The following is a 6343-nucleotide window of genomic DNA, read 5'->3' as shown; positions in this document are numbered from 1 at the left end:
GTGCGTGTGGCGGGGTGAGAATTTCATTCTTTCACCCACGTCTGGACACTGTCCTTGGAGGGGTCCTCACACGCCACGGCCGACCTCACAGCTGGGACAACAGCTGGCCGCGACCACGCACACCAGTCACCGCTTCAGAAGTGAGTGTTTCATCGACGTGGCGGCCAAGGGCAGACTGACCCTCAGACCGCTCAGCACTGGAGCGGGAAGAGGTCAGCCCGGGCTGCTCACGCCCTGGTTTGTGGTGCGGGAGCGAGTAGGGCAGGTTCACATCCACAAGGCCTGTCTGGTCGAACTGGGACCAGACCCTGGTCCTGGGGCAGCTTTTCCTCTCTGGTCTCCCTGTGGACGAGGATTCCCCGGGCGCAGGGGTCGGCCAGAGAGGAGTGCGGGGCAGAGCTGGGAGGCTGTGGGAGGGTTTATTCATGCTTTTCCCTTCCAAATGCCATCCAACGGGAATTACCCAGGGAACAGAGTTCTTAAAAGAAGAAGCTCCATGTAACAGGCCAGAGGGGGCTGCCTGGACTTCCGACCGACCGTCTCTTCTCATCATCCTTCTCTTCATCTCAGTCCCCGCGTCCAGATGCTATTCCTCCAGCCTCTGGTCCGTGCTCAGGATGTGAATAATCGCTCAGTCCTGGTTAAGTGCTCGCTGAGCCATGTGCGATGCTGATCGCCCCACTTTGAAGAAGTACTGTTGATATTTGGCTGTTGACTAATGAGTTTGCCGACCACTGGTCTAGCCAGTAGGCACTCCACTCCACCTTTTACATGCTTCCATGGTGACATCTCTCCTGTGCTACATACGCATCACGTTTCTCTGGGAATCTTTGTGTTTCAGATTGTTTCCTTCTATGACTTTAATTCCTGGATTGAGTTAAAGTGAATGAACCTAACGGACATTTTTCAGGGTCGTTACCAGGCTGCGTTGTTGCGGTAGTTGACATTCACACTAACAACGTCGGAACAATTCTGTACAATTTATTTTCCAAACTGAAACCCTACTCGTGTGCACTTAAAGCTCCTTTCCGTGCTGTCTCCCCACATGGTGTGCGAATGGTGCTGGCAAACAGAGATGGTCTGATGTCTTAATGCAGCTTTTTCACTCACGGCTCCTTTCCTGGTCCTCACCCCTGCCCACCACCATCATACGGCACCCAGACCCAGACTTGTAAATAATGTGCAAGCCTTCTGTATTTTCTTTAAGGTAGAAGTGCATTTGACAATGACTCAAAACAGACAGATTTTTTTTTAAGTTAATTCTCAATCAATTCTAAATGGGCAAACACCATTAAGACACATTTTACCTTATTCTTCTGACTTAAAACACATTTTATTGCAGTTTGAATGAGATATGAAAAATGTGTAGATAACCATAAAATGGGGTCTGGGGTAGGTCCCTCTGTATAGTAATTTATCATTTCCCTGTAGGTTCTGACGGTTTCCAAAGTACTAGCAGGGACTTTTTTCCAAATGACCTTATTTGGGGGAAAGGGAATATTTGTTAGGAGGGAAAGAATGTAGTGGAACAGGAAGGAAAGGGAGGGTATTTTGCTGCTCCAAAGTAATTGATCGAGGATTCCTTTGGAGGGAGGAGGGCAAGGGGAATTTTGGCTGTTTTCCGTTCTGCTGCTTTAAATAATTACCTCTCATGTAAAGCCATCCAGAATTGTAGTTTTTCTGACAGAGGTTTCAGTCTTACTGGTCAGAAGTTGAGGGGAATTGGAAAGGACCCGGGGTCAGATGGGCTTGGATCCCATCCTGGCAATAGTTAGTGACTTCTGGCTCGTCCAATCACACACAGAGATTGTTAGTTCTAAGGCGGGACCCTGGAGCCTGCATTTTGACAGATTCCTCAGTCGATGGAGGTGCAGATGGACCTTGAACCCAAGACCCACTATTACAGATAAATGGCTCTTAGAACTTGAACTCTCGCTGCAATTTTTCCCCCTAAGAGCCAGGCAAGATGATGCAAAAGAATAAGAGACAGATGCTGCTAGAATCACTGCCTCTCTACCAACGGGGAGCATCTCGGCTCCTTCCCTAGTGCTCTTGATATGGGATTAGCTTTTGTTTTTGTAATCCTCACCCGAGGGTATTTTTCCATTGATTTCTAGAGAGAGTGGAAGGGAGGGGGAGAGACAGAGAGGGAATGGTGTGAGAGATACATATCCATTGGTTGCGCCCTGCAGGTGCCCCAACCAGGGCCGGGGATTGAGCCTGCAACCGAGGTACATGCCCTTGACCAGAGTTGAACTTGGGGCCCTTCAGTCCACAGGCTGATGCTCCATCCACTGAGCCAAACCAGTTAGGGCTCACCTAGGAAGCTTTAAAAGAAAATGCCAGTCCCTGTACCTTACCTCCAGGGATTCAGACTTCAGCATCTGGGGCTGGGCCTGGCTGCCCCGAGATGCTATTAGATGGCCAGGTTGAGAGCTGCTGCTCTAGACTGAGCCTGACTCGAGATGCTTCTTGTTCCTATTGCAGAGCATTGTGATTCCCCTGCAAATGCCCAAGCGAATTTGTGTCCTAAAGCTAAATACAGCTTGGGTTCAAGCTGGAGCCCTGGCCCTCGTACTGTGCAGTAGAGGTTATTGCAGAGAAAAACAGATGAAACAAATAGTACCATATATCATTTTTGAGAAACAAGGAAGACTATTTTAAAAATAAATGTAGCCAGATGAATGTAGTTTCCTCCCAATAGTCACTTTGGGGATTCAGACAAATCGTTTAAGGATGCTTCCAGTTTTCAAAACCCAGTTGGCCTTTTATTTTAGACACTAGTGGCTCAGTGCATGAAATTCATGCACATTAAAAGGGAATCAATTAGAGGAAATATTTTAATATTGCTATTTGCCCTTTCTCTATAATAGAAGTGTCAGAGATGAAAGAAAATTAGTAAAATGTGTATGAAAATCTCCCTCCTTTCAGAGTCTGGTGTGCACCGCAGGACCTAGAGTCAAGTCCCCGCCTACCACCTGCACACGCTTTGAAAACACAGGAGACGCACCTGGCTGGCCCCACCCCGTCAAGCCCCATGGGGCGGGGGGTGTGGCCTGAGGTCCCTTGCCCGGTCAGGCACCATGCAGCCTCAGGTCCCTGCTGTTTGGTTGTGATGTTACGGCGTTCCAGCTAATTTGCATATTCCTCTATTATTAGATAGTCTAGTGGCCCAGTGCACGAAATTTGTGCAGGGGGGGTGTCCCTCAGCCCTGCCTGCACCCTCTCCAACCTGAAATCCCTCGGGGGATGTCTGACTGCTGGTTTAGGCTCAATTCCTGTGGGATCAGGCCTAAATCGGCAGTTGGACATCCCTCTCACAATCTGGGACCGCTGGCTCCTAACTGCTCACATGCCTGCCTACCTGATCGACCCTAACCACTGCATGCTGGCCTGCTCGCCCCCAACTGCTCCCCCCTTACCAGCCTGATCTCCCCCAACTCCCCCTCCTTCCCCACCAACCTGCTTGCCCCCAACTGCCCTGCCAGCCTAATTGCCCCCAACTGCCCTCCCCTCCTGGCCTGATTGCCCCTAACTGCCTCTGCCTCGGCTCCGCCACCATGGCTTGTCCGGAAGGATGTCCAGAAGGTCTCCCGGTCTAATTAGCATGTTACCCTTTTATTAGTATAGATTGTCACTTTGTATTTATTTAAAACATTTCCATTCCCTTTAAAGGAAATTATTGGCTCCATCCACTGTTTCACCTTAAATCTTATTCTCCAGCTTAGTAACACCCTGTTCACCAGAAAGGACTCTTGTTGGCTCTTAGCTATTTGTTTCCTTCAATCAATTCCCCATTGAAGGACCAATATTTGCTGCTGCCAAGGTAGGACCAGAGATGGTGTCCCTGCTGGGCAACAATTGCAGGTCAAGGGCTTTCCAGTTTGGGGTCAGGGTCTTGGAAGAGAATCTAGCCTTGGGGGAAATCCGGATCCGATTAGGACTTGCCAGGATGGAGGGTGGAGGTGGAGACAGGGCCAGCAGGGATGGAGTGAGCTCAGAGTGGGAGCAACACTGTCTGACAATGAGCTTTCCTTTTCTACACGGATCCCCTGGAAATCCTCAAATGTTTGCTACGTAGTGTTATCAACTAGGTACGTACAACTCGGGCGTTGAAGGGAGGGCCCTGAGTGTGTTTGAACACGGGGATGTTAGGTGCGGGAGTTGGTTAGCACCCTGTCCTGTGGGAAATTGTTCCCTCGTGGCAGGAGGGGACAAGAAAACTCTGGAGCGGTTGTCTAAACCAAAGCTTAGAAGGCGACAGGCTTAGCGGCACTCAGGTTTAGCGGGCACTTCTAAGAATTCTTAGACATTTGGGGAGAGAACAGGCTAACCTGCACCACAGAGGCTGGAAGTTTGGGGTATTTTGTTTGGCTCTTAACGGCTAGCGATTTGGAGATATTGGATTATACCCATAGCATGAAATAATTGTTCCCTTAAAATACTGGTGCTAGTTCTATTGGTTACAATGACAGACGCTATCCTGTCTTCTGTCCATAAATGGTTATTCATTTTCCCACAGCCCAGCGCCAAGAGAATGGTTACCTATGAAATGACATGCAGCAGGGCCTGTGGTCCGTGGTTTATCATCTCCCAGAGAGGGCACCAGGTGGCGCTAACGTCACACTGTGAACACCCACAGCGATACCCTTCATGCTGGTGTATTTTTACCACTTGGGGTCACTTAAGGATTACCCGACTTCCTTTTTTTCTGCTAAGCAAATCACAGACTCAAAGGAATTTTTCCCATTCCATCTGTCAGAGTCTAGGGTCTCTTTCTCTGGATCCTGCAGGCCAAGAAATGTGCAGTAGGGTTTCTCCCCCCAAAATTGGCCCCACACAGCTTGTGCTCCCGTGGCTTCTCCTGTCACAAGGCACTTCTAGGGCCGTGGCACCCATGCTCTCGTGGGCCCAGCACCGGGGAATTCTCTGTACGAGGAACTTCCACGTGTGTCCAAGTGGCGTGAATGCTCATGGCCACTCTCGTTAGCATCTCCAGAATGTGGAATGTTTTCTCCCGTCATGCCCTTGACTCTGCCTGTCTCTAGAAGCCCAGGTGGGCATGAAGGGAGGCGGGTATCACCCTCTCACCTTCCCACCACTTCCCCGTGGCCCCAGGACCTGTGCAGGGCCTTTGCGAGCTCGGTGGGGTTTGGGGGAGGATCCCGACTGCCTTTGCTCCCTGTGGGGGGTACGGAGGGGCGTGAGGCAGCACCTGTGGGCTCTCACAGCCCCCCGGACCGTGAGCCTGGCCACTTCCCAAAGTCGCTCATGGCTGCTCGTGAAATGATGTCTGAACACCTCCCGCCAGTCACCCTGCTGACCAAGCCACTCCGTGCGCCTGTAAAGTGAGCGATAACCGACTGGACACGTGACTAGGTACATGCTCTGTCCTGAGCCTTCTCCTCTTCTCCAGAGGATGCCACCGTGGGGTGGAAGCAGGAGGAGGTTGCCGGGTGGCTCAGGAACAGCCTCTTCTGGTGCCATTCATGGTGCCACAGAACTCACCCGCTCCCGCCATTTCCAGTGTATAATTCATCCTTGTCGGCCCCCATTCAAGAAACCGCACTGGGCCTTCAGTGCCTTAATGAGGTCCAGGCTGATGGGGCACTGGAGGCCCTCTAACACTGGGCCCCAGCCTTCCCACTCTTCCTTTGTTGCTTCATATTGAATGGAGCTCCCTCCTTCCATCACAACAGCAATAGCTAACATTGATGGACGCTTCACTCTGTACCAGGTATTCTAAGTGTTTACTCATCTTAACCCAATCCTCAGAACAACCCCCGAAGACAGGTCCTACTCCTGTTTCCATTTCACAGATGAGAAAACTGAGGCACCAGGTGTTTTGTGAATTGCTGACAATTACCTGGTGAGAAACAGTGAAGCCAGAATTTGAATGCAGACACTTTTGCACTGCGGCCTGGGAGTTCTTGCTGCCGGAAGGCCTTCCCACCTGCCCCTGGCCGGTCAGGACTCCACGCCTCCTTGGGGACCTGAGTTCCACCTCTTTCATGGGCAAGAGGACGCCGCACTTTAAAATACCAACCATGACCCAGGTACTTTATATTCAGTGTCACATAAGAGCCAATGTTCGTTCTCTCTCTCTCTCTCTCTCTCTTCAGATAAGGAACCCCAAGGCCCAGCGAGGTTCAGTCCAATCCATCAGGTTGACTCTGTCGGGTCCCAGAGCTTGAGTTTTCCAAACTGTCGATGACTGTTTCCCCATTTCCAGGTGGATCAGAGTCCTTCCAGGGGAGGTTTCTGGGCTGTCGCTCTCCCTGCAGTGTCCCAGGTGGGTGTACAGCAGATACTACTGATCGGCCTACTTCCCTGGCGGCAACAA

The sequence above is a fragment of the Myotis davidii genome, unplaced genomic scaffold (assembly GCF_000327345.1).
Source record: "Myotis davidii unplaced genomic scaffold, ASM32734v1 scaffold238, whole genome shotgun sequence".
In the NCBI taxonomy this organism is placed as follows: domain Eukaryota; kingdom Metazoa; phylum Chordata; class Mammalia; order Chiroptera; family Vespertilionidae; genus Myotis; species Myotis davidii.
The sequence above is the reverse complement of the archived record's forward strand: the minus strand, read 5'-3'. Positions refer to the sequence as shown.